Source organism: Phacochoerus africanus, chromosome 3, assembly GCF_016906955.1.
Source record: "Phacochoerus africanus isolate WHEZ1 chromosome 3, ROS_Pafr_v1, whole genome shotgun sequence".
NCBI classification, from domain to species: domain Eukaryota; kingdom Metazoa; phylum Chordata; class Mammalia; order Artiodactyla; family Suidae; genus Phacochoerus; species Phacochoerus africanus.
Window position 1 is genome coordinate 150,184,363 of NC_062546.1, and position 19,209 is coordinate 150,203,571.

Below are 19,209 nucleotides of genomic sequence, written 5' to 3' on the forward strand. Positions count from 1 at the left end.
TGCCCAGGGATACAGAATATTGTGCTGACTTCACATTTCAAAAAGAGAGAACTGAATGGAACACATCTAGAAAGGAGTAACTGTAGTAAAAATCATGAGAAATGAATCGGTATCATTTATTATTTACTCTAAATAATTTTTGTTAATATATTTTTGAAGCTTAATGTAAATGTTAAGAGTAAGTTCTTGAAAGTGAATGGTCATGATGCAAAAAATGGAATATTCATAACTGCATTTTATGGTTCAAAAAATGCAGAAGATGAGGGAGATTATGTGCTTACATAATTGTCCCATTTGGGGGTAGGAGGGGGAATACCATAGATTCTGTTTCATTCTTGATATTGGCACCAAAATAAAGGCACAATTTTTAAATATAATGAACTAAAAATAACATGAATAAACTCTAAAAATATCAGCAGAAAAAGAAACAAAACATGTGATAATGAAAAATACAACAAAGAAAACAAAAGAAATAAGAACACATTTATTGGGACATACACACACACAGAAAGAAAATAATGATAAGAATATGATTAAATATCAGTTAATACCAAAAAATGTGTTAATTTTTTCAATTAAAAGACAAATATTATCAGATTAAGGAAAAAAAATTTCAACTAATTTATGTTTGCTAGAGTTATTACTAAACTAAAAAGACATGATGTTTGAAAACAAAGAGATATGTTATAGCAGGCAAAGACAAACAGAAATAAGGGAAGACTAACAATATTAATCTCAGACAAATTAGAAATCAAAACAAAAATCATTGAGATTAAAAAATGGCACTTTATATTAATAAATAGCACAACCCACAGGGACAATAAGGCACTCATGATGTTTATATTTATGACATTGAAATATTTAAAGTAGATACATCCAGTCAGATTACAATATAATAAAGGTAGAAATAGGAATTTTAGCTATGACACAGTAGGTTAAGGATCTGGTGTTACCACACCTGTGGCATAGGTTGCAGATGCAACTTGGATTCTATCCCTGGCCCAGGAACTTTCATATGCCATGGCTGCAGTTAAAAAATGGGGAAAAAAGAAAAAAGAACAAAATGCCAGAGAATAAAAAAAAATGTTTTAGAAATTAAATAAAATACTTTAAAGAATAATTCCTAGATCAGGAATTCCCATTCTGGCTCAGGGAAACTAATCCAACTAGGAAACATGAGGTTGTGGGTTCAATCCCTGGCCTCGCTCAGTGGGTTAAGGATTTGGTGTTGCCATGAGCTGTGGTGTAGGTCGCAGATGCTGCTCGGATCTGGCGTTGCTGTGGCTGTGGCATAAGCCAGCAGCTAAAGCTCTGGTTCAACCCCTAGTCTGGGAAACTCCATATGACGTAGGTGCAGTCCTAAAAAGCAAGTAATAATAATAATAATAACAATAATAATTTCTAGATCAAATGAAGAATAAGTACTATAATTACAGACTATTTAGAAAAAAATAACAATCAGGCTACTGTGTTTAAAACCTGAAATACACAAATAACTTTATGCTTAGATGTATTTCTTAGCATTAGAAAACTTTGTTTTTAAAGAAAGACATATATTAATTAAACATTCAAGTCTAAATTATAGAAAAAGATTCATGAGATAAAACAAAATTAAAGGGATTAACTGATTAAATACAAAATTAGAAATTAATAAATTAGAAAAATATAAAAACTGATTTTTTTAAAGGATGACTCATTAAAAAGCCAAATGAAATGTAAAAACATCTGACAGGTGGGATCAGGATGATAGAGTGGGAAGATCCTGAGCTCGTGTCCTCCCATAGACAAACCAAAACTGCAATTATGTATAAAACAACTCTCTCTGAGAAAGACCTAAAGACCAGCAGAACAGCTCTTCCACAATTAAGGATATTAAAAAAAAAATCACATCAAGATGGAGTAGGAGGAACAGAGATACAATGTAGTCAGGACCCACACCCCCAATGAGATCACCCATGAATGGGAAGGGATATGACACTGAGAATTCCTCTATGAGGACTTGAAGCCGGGGTGAGTACCACAGGGCACTCCAGCCTTTAGTACCAGCACTGGGAGGACAAGCCTTTGAAATTGGCTTTAAAAACCAGCAGGGCTTATGTAGATCTAGAGGGCTGTAAGAAACTAAGACTCCACTCTTAAGGGGCTTGAACACAAATTCATCACTCTGAGTCTCAGTGCAGAGGCGGTAGTCTGAAAAGCCACTGGTGCTCTACCCAGCTTGCCAAGGCTTCCCATGCTTGCTCCAGCTCCAGCTGGCCTGCCAAAGCTGCCTGGCAATGCAGTCTACAGAGGAGATGCTACTACTCAAGACCACATCTTCAAGACTGGGAGAAGTAACTATTTTATGTAATTCATAGAAACAGACCCAGAAAATCCAATAATACGAGAAGACAGAGGGATTTGTTCCAGATGAAAGAATAAGATAAAACCCCAGGGGAAAAAATTTAATGAAAGAGATAAGTAATTTACCTGAAAAAATAGTCCAAAACAAATCACAAAGTCACACACCGAATATGGGAGAAGAATGGAGGGACACAGTGAGAACTTTGACAGAGTTAGGAAATATAGAAAAGAACCAATCAGAAAGAATACAGTCAATGAGTAAAAAATACACCAAAGGGTATCAACAGCAGATTAGATAATACAGAACATATACACAGCCTGTATATGTTTGTCCTCCAGACAAATTAGTGGAAATGACTCAATCAGAACAACAAAACAACAATAACGAAAAAAGAATTCTAAGTAATGAGGATAGTTTAAGAAACTTCTGGGACATCATCAAGTGCATCCGCATTCTAGGGCCACAGAAGGAGAAGAGAGAGAGAGAAGAGGAAGAAAACTTATTTTAATAATGGCTGGAAACCTTCCTAACCTGGGGGAGGAAACAGAGCTTTCCTTTAAGACATGGAACAAAAAAAATGATGTTTTTATTGTTTTGTTTATTCAACATAGAATTGCAAGTCCTAGCCATATTTTTACTCAACAAAGTATTCAAAGTCCTAGCCAGAGCAATCAGACAAGAAAAAGAAATAAAAGGTATCCAAATGCAAAAAGAAGTAGTAAAACTCTCACTATGTGTACATGATATAAAACTATATATAGAAAGCCCTAAATTCCACCAAAATCCTGTTAGAACTAGTAAATGAATTTAATGAAGTTGCAGGACGCAAAATTAATGTACATAAATCTGTTGTATTTGTACACATGCATTATTAATAATGAACTATAAGAAAGAGAAATTAAGAAGGCAATTCTATTCACAGTTGTGGCAAAGAGAATAAAATACCTAGGAATAAGTTTCGGGCAAGGAGGTGAAGAACCTGTACTCTGAAAACTCTAAGACACTGATGAAAGAAGTTGAAAATGACACAAAAAATGGAAACATATCATGCTCATGAGTCGGAAGAACTAATATTGTTAAAACATCCATACTATACCCAAAGCAATCTACTAATTCAGTGTAATCTGTATCAAAATACTGATGGTATTTTTCACAGAACTAGAAAACATAATCCTAAAGTCTGTATGGGATCACAAAAGGTCCTGAATAGAAAAAAATAATTTTGTGAAAGAAGAAAGAAGCTGGGAGTAGGGGACTAAGCAGTACAAGCTATTATTATAAAATAAATAAGCTACAAGGATATATTTTAAGGCACAGGGAATATGGACAGTATTTTTATAACTATAAATGGAGTGTGAACTTTAAAAATTGTGAATCAGTATGTTATATATCTAAAGCTTATATAATATTGTAAATCAACTATGCCTCTGTAAAAAATTTTTAAAATTCCCTCTATTTTTAATCTATCTATGCCTTTTATTCAAGGAAGGTTTCTTGTAGACAACATATAGTTGGGTCTTATTTTGTTTCTTTTTTTTGTTTGTTTCTTTTTTGTTTTTTTAGGGCCACACCCATGGCATATGGAGGTTCCCAGGCTAGGGGTAGAATTGTAGCCACTGGCTACACCACAGTCCCGGCAATGCAGGATCTAAACCATGTCTGCAATGTACAACACAGTTCACAGCAACCCGATCCTTAACCCACTGAGCGAGGCCAGGGATCAAACCTGTCACCTTATGGATGCTGGTCAGATTCATTTCCATTGAGCCACAGTGAACTCCTTTTGTTCCTATTTTTTATTCACTCTAAGTCTCTGCTGAACCCAGGAGCAGGTGGGCAGGGTAAGTAAGAATATCTCAAAACTTTTCTTCTCAAGTTGCTTTTTTATTTTTTTTATTATTTTTTTCTTCTTAGGGCTACACTTGTGGCATATGCAAGTTCCAGGACTGGGAATCGAAACGGAGCTGCAGCTGCTGGCCTACACCACAGCCACAGCAACACCAGATACAAGTTGTACCTGTGACCTACAGCACAGCTTGCAGTAATGCCAGATCCTTTACCTGCTTAGTGAGGCCAGGGACTGAATCCACATCCTCATAGACACGATGTTGGGTTCTTAACCTGCTGAGCCACAATAGGAACTTCTAAGTTGCTTTTTTAAAATTTCAGCGTGTACTTGATTCTGTAAACGTTTGCCCCCTTTCCAGAGTTCTGACAATGTTGACTGACAATTTTGGCTTGCTTTTTTGGATGTTTCTATAGAGGGATGGACCATTGGAGCTAACTATTCTCCTATTTTCATTGACATCTGTCAGATATTTTTATTGAACAATATTGACTTGTAACATTAATTTTAGATGTATAACATATGATTTGATATATTTATACATTAAAAAATGATCACCACTATGAATCTGGTTATCATCTGTCACCATACAAAGTGTTACAATATTATTGACTATATTCCCTAAGGCTTACATTATATCTCTGTGACATTTATTTTATAACTGGAAGTTTATACTTCTTAATCACCTAAACTTTTTTACCCATCTCCCCAACCTTCCCTTCTCTTTGGCAATCACTAGTTTGTTTTCTGTGTCTATGAGTCTGCATCTGTTTTGTTATGCTTGTTCTTTGTTTTGTTTTGTTTTTTAAGGGCCACACCTGCAGCATATGGAAGTTCCCAGGCTAGGGGTTGAATTAGAGCTGCAGCTGCCAGCCTGTGCCACAGCCACAGCCACACCACATCCAAGCCACGTCTGAGACCTACACACAGCTTACAGCAGCGCCAGATCCTTAACCCACTGAGCTGGGCCAGGGATTGAACCTGCATCCTCATGGATACTCGCTGGGTTCATTACCACTGAGCTGCAACAGGAACCCCGTTTTGTTTTTTAGATCTACATATAAGTGAAATCATACAGCATTTGTCTTTGTCCATCGGACTTACTTCACTTAGCATAATACCCTCCAGCTCCACGCATATTGTTGCAAATGGCAAGATTTCATTCATTTTTATGATTGAATAATATGTATATACCACACCGTCTTTATCTATTCATCTATCATTGGACACTAGGTTGCTTCCAATTCTTGACTACTGAAAATAATGCTACAATAAACTCTGGGATGCATGTTATGCTCATTTTTACAATTATATAAAATAGACCTATTTTAAAACACACACACACACACACACACACACACACACAAACTGCCATTGCTGTACTAGAACAGTAAGCCTGAATTACTCCAATTAGAATTCTGGGTGAGTTCTTTCCTTCCTTACACTTTTAAATTATATTCTAAGATACTTTGCACACTTTAATTGCGTTATTCCCAGTTACTTGCTGTTTTTTTCCTATAAAAGAAGTATATTCTCATGACTTCTAACATCAGACTCATCCATGTGACTTGCTTAAACCAGTGAAATTTGAGCAGGAGCTTTGTGGGCCATTCCTGAGTGGAAGTTTTATGAACTAATGAGGGATTCCACCATTTCTCAATTCACTGAAGGGGTTGCTCCTTCAGTCTGGATCCTAAGATAAAGAAGACATGCAAAACAGAACCGTAATTACCATGAAGCCTCTATGTAGCATAAGAAATAGAATCTGTTACTGTGAGCCACTGCTGTTGGGGGTTGTTTGTTACCCTAGCATGACCAGATAGATTCACAAATGTAAAATCATTTGTTATGCATTATTCATCTGAGGTTCCTTCATGTTTAATAAAGAAGGAAAATAAATTCATAAGGCAACAAAACAAAAAAACTAGACCAGAGCCTGACAATTACATAGCTAACTCAAAAAAGTCTCTGGCAGAGTGGATTGGATATGCCAATAAATTCTTTAGAGACATCCACTGAACACACGCCGGATCTGTTCTCTTTGGTGTCTGGGCTAAAACACACAAATGATTATCCAAATTGCCAGTTAGATCAAATCTCCATACTTTCTTATATATTTGAGAGCATATTATATGGGTATTTTCCTTTCATATGACAAGCTTTAGAGCATCTTGAGGGCTGGCTAATTTTGTATTCCTTATGTTTTTTTTTCACTATGTACTCTTTGATATTAAAATGGAATAACTTGGCCTCAGTTTCTACTTATGATGGGTGTTGGCTCAAGAATTATATTAGTAGTTTTTGGAGTTCCCGTCATGGCTCAGTGGTTAGCGAATCCAACTAGGAACCATGAGGTTGTGGGCTCAATCCCTGGCCTTGCTCAGTGGGTTAAGGATCCAGTGTTGCCATGAGCTGTGGTGTAGGTTGCAGATGTGACTCAGATCCCGCGTTGCTGTGGCTGTGGCGTAGGCCAGCAGCTACAGCTCCAACTGGATCCCTAGCCTGGGAACTTCCATATGCCGCGGGTGCAGCCCTAAAAAGATAAAATAAAAAATAAAAGAATTATATTAGTAGTTTTAAATTCTGCGATATCTCAATCATATGACAGAGACTACTAAGAAGTCAAAGTAGAAAACCTTGATAATTCTGTGGCAGAGATGCAGAAGAGAATAAGAAACAATAGGCAATGAATTCATTCTAGTCCAAAACACATAAACACTTGCAATCTTTCAGTGATATTACTTGGGTTTGACAATAAGGTGATAAGATAAATCTGAATGTTGGTTATATCTATATATAATACGGTTGTCTTTGGAAGTATTTCTAGCCTTATTAAAGACATATAAAAGAGTTGTGCTTATTACTCTTCTTTTCCCACTGAAGCAACACTTTATAAATCTGTGATGCAGAAGTTTTAGGAAAGAGCAGCTTAAAGGACTATAATTTTGGTTTCCAGTATTTCCTTGGGACTTTCTCATGATCTCCAGTGTGAACAGCAAAATGTTCTATTCATTGTAATCCCAAGGCCAGAACATTCCTGTAGAACCCTCTGAGTTTAATTTGGTACAAACTGCACTTGGGATGTTCTCCAAGAAAGCAAGAAGACATCTGATTTGAGGGTTAGCAGGAAACTATCTGGTCCAAATTCACTTGGAATTTAGATCAATACTGGAGTGCTAGGATCAGAAGTCATATACAGTTCAATGTTCACCTATCAAACAACACCTGAAATAGTGGAGGACAGAGGGACTCAGAAACAACTAGGCAGGATTCATACAACAGGGATATTTCTCAACCAATCCAAAATCTGAACATAATAATCCATTGAAGAACATTCCTGGGAGATTCCTGGAATAGAGGATGATCTGTACCCAAAGCCAAATTCCACTATCCAGGTGTTTGATGTATAGCACTTGGGTCTCTCTGATCTTTCTCCAGCCTTGGTAAGGTATTAGGAAGGCCACAGAGTTCTTTTAATGTTCTCTAACTTTCTATCATTTTCCATGTACCTTGTCACCAGGCTTGGCCAGGCCTTCCCTTCTGAATCTGGTGCTCACTCATATCTTGCCAGTACTGAGGAAATGCTATTCTATTTTAATCTCTGTTGTTGAGCCCTCAAGGAGAATTTACCTCTTTCTTCCCTCTTCCCCTCAAGGAATAGGATCTATCAGTTGAACAATCTGAAACACAAACCAAGTAATGTACTAACGGAGAGGGCTACAGGGCACACTACCTGTTCATGTTCATGATAGTGATTTCAGTTCATGAAGGTGACACAAGAGACCTAAATTCAATCTCATTCCTATTTACAGCTCCAGCACCGGTCCTGCTGAGGCATTTCTAATTGTCACAGTGTGTTTGTATGATTTGTGGAGGAGGGGTTTGACGAAGGAGTGTCCCACCAAATACTAGCCCTACAGAGAAATACTGAATGCCCCACACAGAGCAGGGGCTCAATAAATGTTTGTGGCAGAATGTGTGGGAAAGCTCTAAGAGGTTTCATTCAACTTCGTCAAAAATCATTTTGGTTTATTTCACAGCTTTTAGAGAAGAGTTAAGAAGCCAGTTGTTTCCACCTGACATCAACTACAGGAAGGGTCTCTAATAAAACTGCAATATAGCACCCGTTGTAGAGCAACAGGACTCCTTTCGTTTTTGAGCAAAGCCTTTCACAGTTATCAGAAAGAGTTTTCTTAGATGGGACCAAAGATTCCCCAGAGTGCCACAGCTCCCAGCTCTTCTGTGGTAGAAAACATATGATAACACCTCACAAGTCTTTTCTTCCTCTGACTTCTTATCTAGACCTGAAGAGTTCTTTTAAAAATTTATAGGATTCATGTACCACGGAAATTAAAACCAGCGATATAATTCTGAAGTCCTGCAGTGAGCCTGTTGCTGCTCCCAACACCACCTCCATCCCATTTCTTCAAATGGCCTGTCTCAGTTGCTGTTGGCTATAGATGGACTTGTACCTAATTGGAGAGAGGCAGCTCGTCCAGGCTAAAGACTATCAAAACCATGAGGTGAAAAGATAAATTAGTATCTGAAGGCATACCTAAGAGGGGAGAAATCTCATTTTGGCGTGTCTTATTTATTAATGCAGTAATAATATTATAATATAAATAATGATATTTGTATAATGTTTTACAGCTTAAAAGTTTATATATATTATCCCCACAGTATTTAAAACATTCTCAATCAAAAGGGATTTGTAGAAAGTACTTCACTTTAACGGAAAGTTGCTTTTATCTCCCATTAAAGCTAAAAACCAAACAATCACTCATTCAAATACAATATAATAATACTCTCAGTGACTCTTATGGTTCAAAGAGGATAATATCTAAAGGAACCTGAAGTTATTCAAGGATATATTCACTTATCCACGCTCTCACCTATTCAGCCAGGATTTTTCAAGCATCTCTTAAGTGAATGGTACAAATTATGTTAACAATATGAAAAATTGGGGAGGGAAGCATCTAGTTTCGATTGTATTGTTTTCCTCTCTTTGATGCTTCAGCTTTTTCTTAATCCCCATCCACTTCTCTCTTAATTCACTCTGAACATTTTCTGTTCCCACCATCCTACTGAAAAATTCTTGTATGGATCCACGATGACCTCACATTTGTCAATGCCAAAAATCTTCACTTAATCACTTTTTTGTGATTAATATGTTTATGTGCTCCTAGTTTCTTTTTCTTTTTCTTTTTTTTTTTTTCTGTTGGCTACCAGTATACTCTGTGTTTTAGATTTCTTTTATAGGTTCATTTTCTCTGCCTATTTTAAATGTCCAGGTGTCTGTTGGGGGAGGTCACTGAGGGGACATGACCTGTGAGCTGGACCCAGGAACTGGAGGCTCCTTACCCTCAGCCCTATTTTTGCTACGTTCCTTCCCTGCTCCCAAAAGTTGCCCCCACAGACATGGCCTTGCAATAGTGAGGTGGTATGGTAGGCATGACTGAACACAGATTTGAAAGTTTGGCAGACAGGGCAGAGATCTTGTCTTGGAGCTGCCTAAGACAAGCCTCCTAAATAAGTCCTTTGCTTATTAAACCTACCACCTACCAATCTGGAGTGGTCTGCCTCTTTCTTCTGTCTCTCCCTGCCCTCTGCCTGTAGGGGCCAGTATCAGATTATACCCAGGAAGCTCCCTAGGTTATAAAGCAATAATGCGCCAAGAGACCATGGTCTTTGTTCTTTTCTTCTCAGTCAAGGTGTCAGAGATGGGACTAGGAAGATTCTAACAAAGTCATTTGTGTGACTTTTTCAAACTATACTCAACTTCTTCATGAAATTTTGGTGTGGTCCCAAGAGCAGAGGGCAAGTGACCTCAAAGTTTGCATGGACTATCTCAGTGAGCCGCCTATACTGATTAGATTATATCTACATATAATTTATGGGGGAAGGGAGGTAAAGAAAGAAAAAAATTATTTATGTTCAACACCTTTTTCCAAGTGAATACACAAAGAGATCTCCAGGTTTTTTTAATTGTATTGAAAAATTTCACCCAAACTTCCAATAGTTACCTCAAACTCAAGACATCTAAAGATGATCATGTCATCTTTTACACTAAATCTCTAACTCGCCTGGCTTTCAGGAGCAGAAACGTGGAATACAACTTTTACTTCTCTCTCCACCATATTTCCTTCAGTTTCAAGATCTAATCAGTCAACGTCCCAAATATCATTCAAACCTTCTCCTTCTTCTGTTTCCACCCCCTTACCATGGTTTAGTCTTCTATAACTTCTCACCTGGATTCCTACAATGGCCTCTCAATGTTTTCTCCTGCCTCTGTCCTTACCCTGATGGTAAAGATTCATCCATCTTCTGCCACGATGTCATATAGATCTTTCTAAATATGACCATGTCATTCAGCAACTCATAAATTTTTTAATGGCTTTCAAACGATTTTAACATAAAAAGTTAAAAAAGTGCAAGCATAGCAAGTAAGACCCTCAGTGCTGGATTCTCTTTCTAATGTTACTTCTCACTGCTCACTCCCTCACAATGCTCTCCAGTCTTCTGAAATTCTTGTGGTTCCCTAACTTTGTCACAGCCTAACCCCGAAGTCTCAGCCTGAATGCAGTCCCTTCTTGCCTCCCTCTCACTACCATCCTTCAACACATTGTTCAGGGGCTGACCCTTTCAGCAAACCTTTCCTCATCCTTATCCTCCATGGATCTGAGGTACTTAACCTTTCAAAGTGCTTTCCAGAATTCCCGTTTTGGCTCAGCAGTAATGAACCCGACTAGTATCCAGGAGGAAATGGGTTTGATCTGGGGCCCCATTCAGTGGGTTAAGGATCTGGAGTTGCCATGACTTCTAGTGTAGGTCACAGACATGGCTCAGATCTGATGTTGCTGTGTCTGGCATAGGCCAGCAGCTGCAGCTTCAATTTGATCCCTAGCCTGGAAACTTCCACATGCTGCAGGTGTGGCCCTAAAAAGAATAAATAAATAAATAAATAAATAAATAAATAAATAAAGTGCTTTCTACTATTATAGCAATGATTACAGAGAATTATTTTTTATTTTTCTGATTATCAATGTCATTTCATATTAAAATGGGGAAAATACCCTTAAAACCATAAAAAAATACAATTACCTATAATCTCACTGCCCGGAGATAACCACCATTAATATTCTCATGATTTTACACACACACACACACACACACACACACTTAAAATCATATTGTATAGATCAGAGATCAGAAAACAATGGCCCACAGTCCAAATCCAGCCTGTCACCTGTTTTTATATGGTCAGCAAACTAAGAATGGGTTTTACATTTTAAGAGATTGAAAACAAAATTTTTAAAAATACCACTTCCAAAGATATGAAAATTATACAAAATTCAAATTTAGCTGTCCATAAGTAAATTTTATTGATATACAACAATGCCCAGTTTTTAACACATTGTCTGTAGCTGCTTTCATACTATAATAGCAGGGGTGTAATGGTTTCAACTCTCAGTCATATGACCTACAAAGCCTAAAATCTTAACTATCTGACCTTTTACCAAAAAACATTTGCTCATCTCTGATAGAGCCATGTGTTGTTTTTCTGCTTAACATTATGAGTTCTTTCTTTTTCAAAATTTTATAGAACTATTATTTTTAACTATTATAAGTAATATTGGGCTAACTAAATTCCAACAATCCTCGTTTCATTTGACTTCTTGATACTTTCATATAAATCTTTGTGGATCTCTCTTATTTCCAAAAAATAAATTCCTAAGAGTGGAATGACTGGGTCAAGGTTTATTCCACATTTTCAAGGCTCTTAATGCAATTGCTAAGTTGTTCTCCAGAAAGTTTGTGTCAACTGACTACCACTATCACAATAAATTAAAATGGTCTTTTTGTGTATCTGACTTTCCACTAATCCTTAAGGACAGGGACTTTTAAAATTCCCAGTATGGGAGTTCCCATCATGGCTCAGAGGTTAATGAATCCGACTAGGAACCCTGAGGTTGTGGGTTATCCCTGGCCTTCCTCAGTGGGTTAAGGATCCGGCATTGCCATGAGCTGTGGTGTAGGTTGCAGATGCAGCTTGGATTCCGTGTTGCTGTGGCTGTGGCACAGGCCAGCGGCTACAGCTCTGATTGGACCCCTAGCCTGGGAGCCTCCATATGCCATGGGAGCGGCCCAGAAATGGTAAAAAGACAAAAAATAATACAATAAAATAAAATAAAAGTAAAATTCCCAGTATGAAGCAGAGTGCAAGGCTCACAAGATGCACACAACAGATGTATGAAGAATGAGTAGCCAGGGCCATTTCCAGTACAGCAGAGCTGTGTTTCTCAATCTCAAGAACTCAGGAATTCGGAGAACAAGTTTGTGGACCCTCAGTTCAAGAAACTACTAAAAAACTCAAACTGCCACTCCAGTGACTCCAACTGCAAAACATAAGCATGAGTGTAAGCTCTGAAATTTAGCAGCTTATATTAAATATTTAAGATGATCATTAATATTTTGAAATTATTTCAGTTGCTCATGGATCTTTGAAAATGTACCTCTGAACTCCCAGAGAAGCACAGTTTGGAAACAATGCAACAGAGGAAGGAGGGTAATGAGTGGGTCCAGGGCGTGGGGCATCTTTGTGCAATGCAAAGCTACAGCGAGAGCAAGATGCACCATAGATGCTCTATACTGACGAGCTGTGTGATCAATACATTCTGACTAACATGAAACCACTTCTGCCTATCCAGTCTTATAGTTGCACCAATGGGGAAGGTGAGAAGAGGGGAGAAGCCTCAGGTGAAAAAAATATCACAGGGTTGAACCAAAAAGATAAGATCAGGGGAGTACGCTAAAAGAGATGTGTAATGTGTTGGACAGCAAAACACCTGGAAATCCGAAAAGCTCAAGAACTGAGGCAGAAATGGTGAGATTACCAGAGCCAGGAAGTCAGGTGTCATTTCAGAGTTTGATGCAGGAAGGCTGAAGGTTGAGGACAGGGTGATGGATGATGTGGTGCGTCACTTCAGAGTCTGATGCAGGAAGAATCACAAATGCATCAAAATGATACATCTCACAAAGTACTTGATATTCTTCTTGTGGAATAACAATAGCTATTAAGTACATGCTCCCAGGAAATATAAGTGAACAGTTAAGCAATTACTCAGATGATTTGATTGAAGCATTTAGTTAATCTGGGAAATGAGACAAAGATCTTTTTCGCTCGGTGCTTGTTTCTGAATTGATTATTTCAACTATTTATTTTAACATTCCTGATGAAATTAAAAATTTTACTGCTCACAAGATGAAACAAAGTTTGCTCATGAAGAAAATTTTGAGTAAGATCCTGTCTTCCATGTATAAAGATAATGCTTTTCTAACCAAGAACAAAAAAACCCCATGTACATTGAAGTGTTTTTCTATTGGTGGAGATGAATTTGCCTCCAGTGGGCACATTACAAAGTAATAATGTTTCCTTCAGGATGTAAGGTATGAGATATAACAGTGATTAAGACACAGAAGCTGAGGTCCACATTCTATTTCACTAAGTAGCACTGAACATTTTATAAGTTACTTTTTCTCATTAAGTCTTAGACCATTATAAAATGGGGACAATAATACCTATCTTACAAGGTTTTATGAAGACTAAATGAAGTAATCATGCTAGCTCTTAGCACAGTGCCTGGTATATAGTAAGCATTCAATAAAGGTTAGCTGTTATTTTAAATATGTTTATAGATACCTTCTTACTAGTATTATTATTGGGCATTTATAAAACCACTGAGTGGAGAACATATTGAGGTCCTTATAGGGATAAATAAAATGACTTCAAATCCCTAGTAGAAAACAAAAAGGCATTGTCCTGATTTGAAGTGGGTACATGACATGCCTATCACTATAGCCTACAGTAATAATCTCAGAACCGATAAAAGTTCAAAACATAAGATATTTAAATCTGAGTCCAAATAACAGTGATCCACTTTAAAGGAACATGAATGTTAGAATATATTTTAGAAAATTACTCTTTCAGAAAAATTCTCAATTGCTCCTTTTGTCCTTAAATTTTGCATTATTTCCTATGGCGAAATTTATTTATTTATTGTTTTTTGGGTTTTTTTTGGGCCACATGTATGGCACATGGAGGGTCCCAGGCTAGGGGTTCAATCGGAGCTGTAGCTGCCAGCCACAGCCACAGCCACAGTAGCATGGGATCAGAGCTGCATCTGTGACCTACACTACAACTCACGGCAACGCCAGATCCTTAACACACTGAGCAAGGCCAAGGATCGAACCCATGTTCTCATGGATACCAGTCCCGTTCGTTAACCACTGAGCCATGATGGGAACTCTGAAATAATTTTTTTTTAATGTATGAAAACAATTGTATCACATACATGGATGAGATGGATAGTACAAACATTTACTACTTAAAGTAGAATGGAGAAGTGTAGCAAACTTGACAAAAGTCTATGATTTGAAAAGTTCAAGTCTTAGTAGTTTGGGCTTCATAGTAAATCCAATTATCTCATCAAATGGGGCCCATTAGTTTCTGAAATCCACTTTCAAGTCAGAATGGAGTGTTATATTCTGGGATTTCCAGTTCCCTTGGGCGCAGGACTGTGAAAGACTAAGAAGACATCAACATATTCCTTTTTATTCATCTCTGGAGCATCTCTCACTAAAACAGCATAAACATATGAAAACAAACATGTTCTATCATTATCACAACCACATTGCTAATGCTGATATAAAATGTATTCTAAATCAAAGTTTAGAGTCATCTCCTGCTATTTCCTCTAATGCAGCTAATAATGGTCCTAACAAATTTGTTTTCAAAACCCATCATACAACATATACTATTTTTAAGAATAACAGCCATTTGCTGATGAGTGAATTTTGTCTTTCTACAAAAATAACAGTTTTTGAATTAATAAATACCACAGTTTACTGTCAAAATGGTTCTAATTCTACTGCCAAGCATTTTGGATATTAGATTACATTTCAGAGTCAGGATTAAGATACCATCTGAAATTTCCTTCCTACAGATGAGATCAGAATATTGACTTTCTGAAGTTTTCTTTTTTTTCTTATTAAAGTATAGTTGATTTACAGTATTTCATCGATTTCTGTTCTATAACAAAGTGAGCCAATCACACACATTTCCCTGTTCTATACAGTAGGATCCCACTGCCCATCTATTCCAGATATAACAGTTTGCATCCCCCAAAACCTCCAGAATGCTCATCCCTCCCATTCCTCCCTTGCCTCCCCCCCCAGGAACCCCAAGTCTGCTCTTCTTGGCCATGCTCTGTTTCTGTTTTTTTGTTTGTTCATTTGCTATTTTTAGACAGGATCATCTGTTCCATATTTTAGATTCCATAAATAAGTGATATCAACTGGCACTTGTCTTTTTCTTTCTGGCATACTTCACTTAGTATGAGAGTCTCTAGCTCCATCCATGTTGCTGCAAATGGCATCAGTTTGTCTTTTTTATGGCTGAGTAATAATCCATTGTATGTATGTACCACATCTTCTTAATCCATTCATCTGTCAATTGCATTTAGGTTGTTTCCATGTCTTGGCTATTATAAATAGTGCTGGTATGAACATAGGGGTGCATATATCTTTTTCTTTTTTTTTTTTTTGTCTTTTGTCCTTTTAGGGCCACGCCAGCAGCATATGGAGGTTCCCAGGCTAGGGGTCTAAACGGAGCTGCTGCTGCTGGCCTATGCCAGAGCCACAGCTACACCAGAGCCAAGCTGCGTCTATGACCTACACCACAGCTCATGGCAATGCCGGATACTTAACTCACTGAGTGAGGCCAGGGATTGAACCTGCAACCTCATGGTTCCTGGTTGGATTTGTTTCTGCTGCACCACGACGAGAACTCTGCATGTATCTTTTTCAATGAAAGTTTTCTCTGGATATATGCCCAGCAGTGGAATTGCTGGATCATATGGTCGTTCTATATTTAGTTTTCTGAGGTATCTCCATACTGTTTTCCTTAGTGGTTGTACTAATTTACACCAATGGAGGAGGGTACCTTTTTCTCCACATCCTTGACATTTTCTTGAAACCACATCTTATCCTTTTGTTTGTTTGTTTGTTTTTTGTCTTTTTAGGGCCACACCTACAGCCTATGGAAATTCCCAGGTTAGGGGTCTATTTGGAGCTGTAGCTGCCAGCCTATGCCACAGCCACAGCAACTGCCAAATCCGAGCCTCATCTGTAATCTACACCACAGCTCGCGGCAACGCCAGATCCTTAACCCACTGAGTGAGGCCAGGGATCAAACCCACAACCTCATGGTTCCTAGTCAGATTCGTTTCTGCTGTGCCACAATGGGAACTCCTGTATCCTCTTTATCAAGTATTCTAAAATATATCCCAAGTAAAAAAGGGCATAAAAGTCTAGTTTTAAAATCCACAGAATTTCTTTCTTCTCTTTGGCTTCTTGAGAGTTTTGAAATTACCAAATTAACCAAAATTCAGACAGTATTTAAGGGTGTTTCATTCAAGTCAAGAATAGAGCAAAATAATTTAACCTCCAAATGGGATGTATTTAGAGATTGCCTATATGCCAGACTTATTGATGGAAAAAAATAACAACTAGAAAAATGTAATTTTGAAATGAACAAGCACTCTGAATTCTAAGTAACTTTTGTTAGCAGAGGTAACAAATAATAATACAAGAGGTATGGGATTTTGCTTCCCATGCCAATGCCCTGCTTCAATATTGTGTGTATTTCTACTATAAGATGCCTCTCTGGGATATTTTGTACTTTCCTATCTCCCAGATGAGGCAACATCTAATTTCCCTCTTCTTTGCAATCCCAGTGAAAATCCATTTCCACCAGCCACAAGGAAGCCTCACCAGCTATCAGTCCAGGTGTCAACTACCCAGTATAGCCATTTCTGCAGCCTTCTTCTCAGGCAGCTCCAAGACTGCTCTTGAGGGGTCTGCACCTGAAATAATACCCAATGGCCTCCTTCTCTATATCTCTTCAATCAATTCCTTGGCCAGAATTCTCTCCATATTTCCCTGAGCAAAGGCCAGCTTGATCATCTGAGTTTCACTGGCAGGTAAACTTCCTTGAGATATCACTTAATCATAATTTATTATTTGCATTTTATATACATGGAGCATGGAGGGAGAGAGAAAAGCAAAAGAAATAGTGTGAATGCACATTTGTTCAATGTTATCAGCTTCTAAATACTTTATAAGATATTAATATATAGCAGACAAATCCCTGAGAGGTAAACAGTAGGGGTTTTCATATGAAAGTGTCCACATAATGGGAGTTCCCAGTGTGGCTCAGTGGTAACAAACCCAACTAGTATCTATGAGGCTGCAGGTTCTATCCCTGGCCTTGCTCAGTGGGTTAAGGATCTGGGGTTGCCATGAGCTTGTGGTGTAGGTTGCAGACACAGCTTGGATCTGGTGTTCTTGTGGCTGTGGTGTACACTGTCAGGGATAGCTTCCATTTGACCCCTAGCCTGAGAACTTCCATATGCCATGGGTGTGGGCCTAAAAAGACCAAAAACAAACAACAAAAAAATGAAGTGTCCAATGCCCACTCTGCAGGATACTGTAGGAGATGTCCACATCCACTTAAGAAATTAACTATACGACTTCTAAGGTCCCATCAAATCCCAGGGTTCTGCATCACAATAATCCGTTAATTCACCCAGTATTTATTGAATAGCTACCATTTGCAAGGCAAAAGAAGTAGCTGAAATCAAGAAACTTTGTGTATGACATGTTTAACTTTGTTTTCTATTACATCTCAGACAAGGGATTAATATTAAATTGGAGATTGGTGAGAGGCTTATAGTATCCAAGACCTTATTGAAACAAAGAAATAAAACCATTGTTTATACTGTTGAAGAAATACATTTTTTTCTCTATTGATAGGGCATAATTTGTTTTTGCCATTAAAGACTGTACCTTTTCTTCCTTTCCTAGATAAGCAAACACTAATGAGAAAATTAAGTCACTGTACTGATTTCTTTTCTTTTCCCAACAGAACAGCTCTTTTCTTCTTTTCTGTGAGAAACCTGGGATATGTGACTTTAGGAAGGGCAACCCTACTCCCTCACCCACTGATAAGGGATGACAACTACATGGGGCTTACAAAGTTACTCATCCCACTTATGAACTGTTTGATTGGTTTAAGGATGAAAAGGTGATTGATCCAGGGATGGAAAATGATCCAAGCTTGGAAAAGCTGATTGTCCAGAGTCCTATCTTTGGGATCTATCCAGAAAGACTTTTCGCCAAAGTTACTAAGCCAGTCAACGTGAGCTTGATGTAGCCAATTGACCATCCTACCAGCCATGTGTGAGAGCTTTTCCAGGAGATGGAGAGAAAAAGCCATGACAACATTACTGTGTTTCTTATCCAGTTGGGCCTGATCCTCCTACTTACTCAAATAAACACATTTGGAGATTTAGTTCACAGTTTTCATGGCTTCTCCAAAATGAACTTAATGAATATGTGAAACAAAATCACCTCTGTCTTTGAACTAAGAGTTAGCAAAATAACTGTATCTAATAAACATTATTATTTAGCCACTTTAAGATACAAGGTAGTCAAGGCAGTTTATATGTTATGATTTACTAGTGAAGTTTAATTTTAAGCAGAAATGGGAAAAAAACTGACATATTTAGCATACCAATTTATATGCCTCTATGTGAGATTCTGGTGTTACTGATAATAATTTTGTTAATAATTTACTGACTCTAGCCAATTTGCCATGTCAGCAAAACTATAATATTATTATTATAAAAGACATTATTTTCTGTCATAAATACTCAGCTTTCCCATTTCTATCTTCTAATTTTTTTTCTAAATTTTTATTGAACCTAAAAATGTGAAGCAAATGTAGGTTTTTAAAAAATAAAGTTTTGGGGGCATTTTTTTTTGAAAAAGAAAAAACATGTTACTCTAGAATGTGGTTTTTGAAGAAAGAATCAGCCCCTGAAAATCAGTTCTTTTCCCCAAAAAAACATTCTAACTGCTCATTCAGCCCCTCCCTGTATCCACAGTGTCTGAATAAAAC

The 19,209-nt window shown here is 37.6% G+C and overlaps 1 protein-coding gene across 6 annotated transcripts in view; it reads right to left on the minus strand.

Annotated features, from left to right (window-relative positions):
• The window catches only part of CCDC141 (coiled-coil domain containing 141), a 207,241-nt gene that overhangs the window by 157,157 nt on the left and 30,875 nt on the right, over nucleotides 1–19,209 (minus strand). The gene's annotated exons all lie outside the window — the stretch shown is intronic.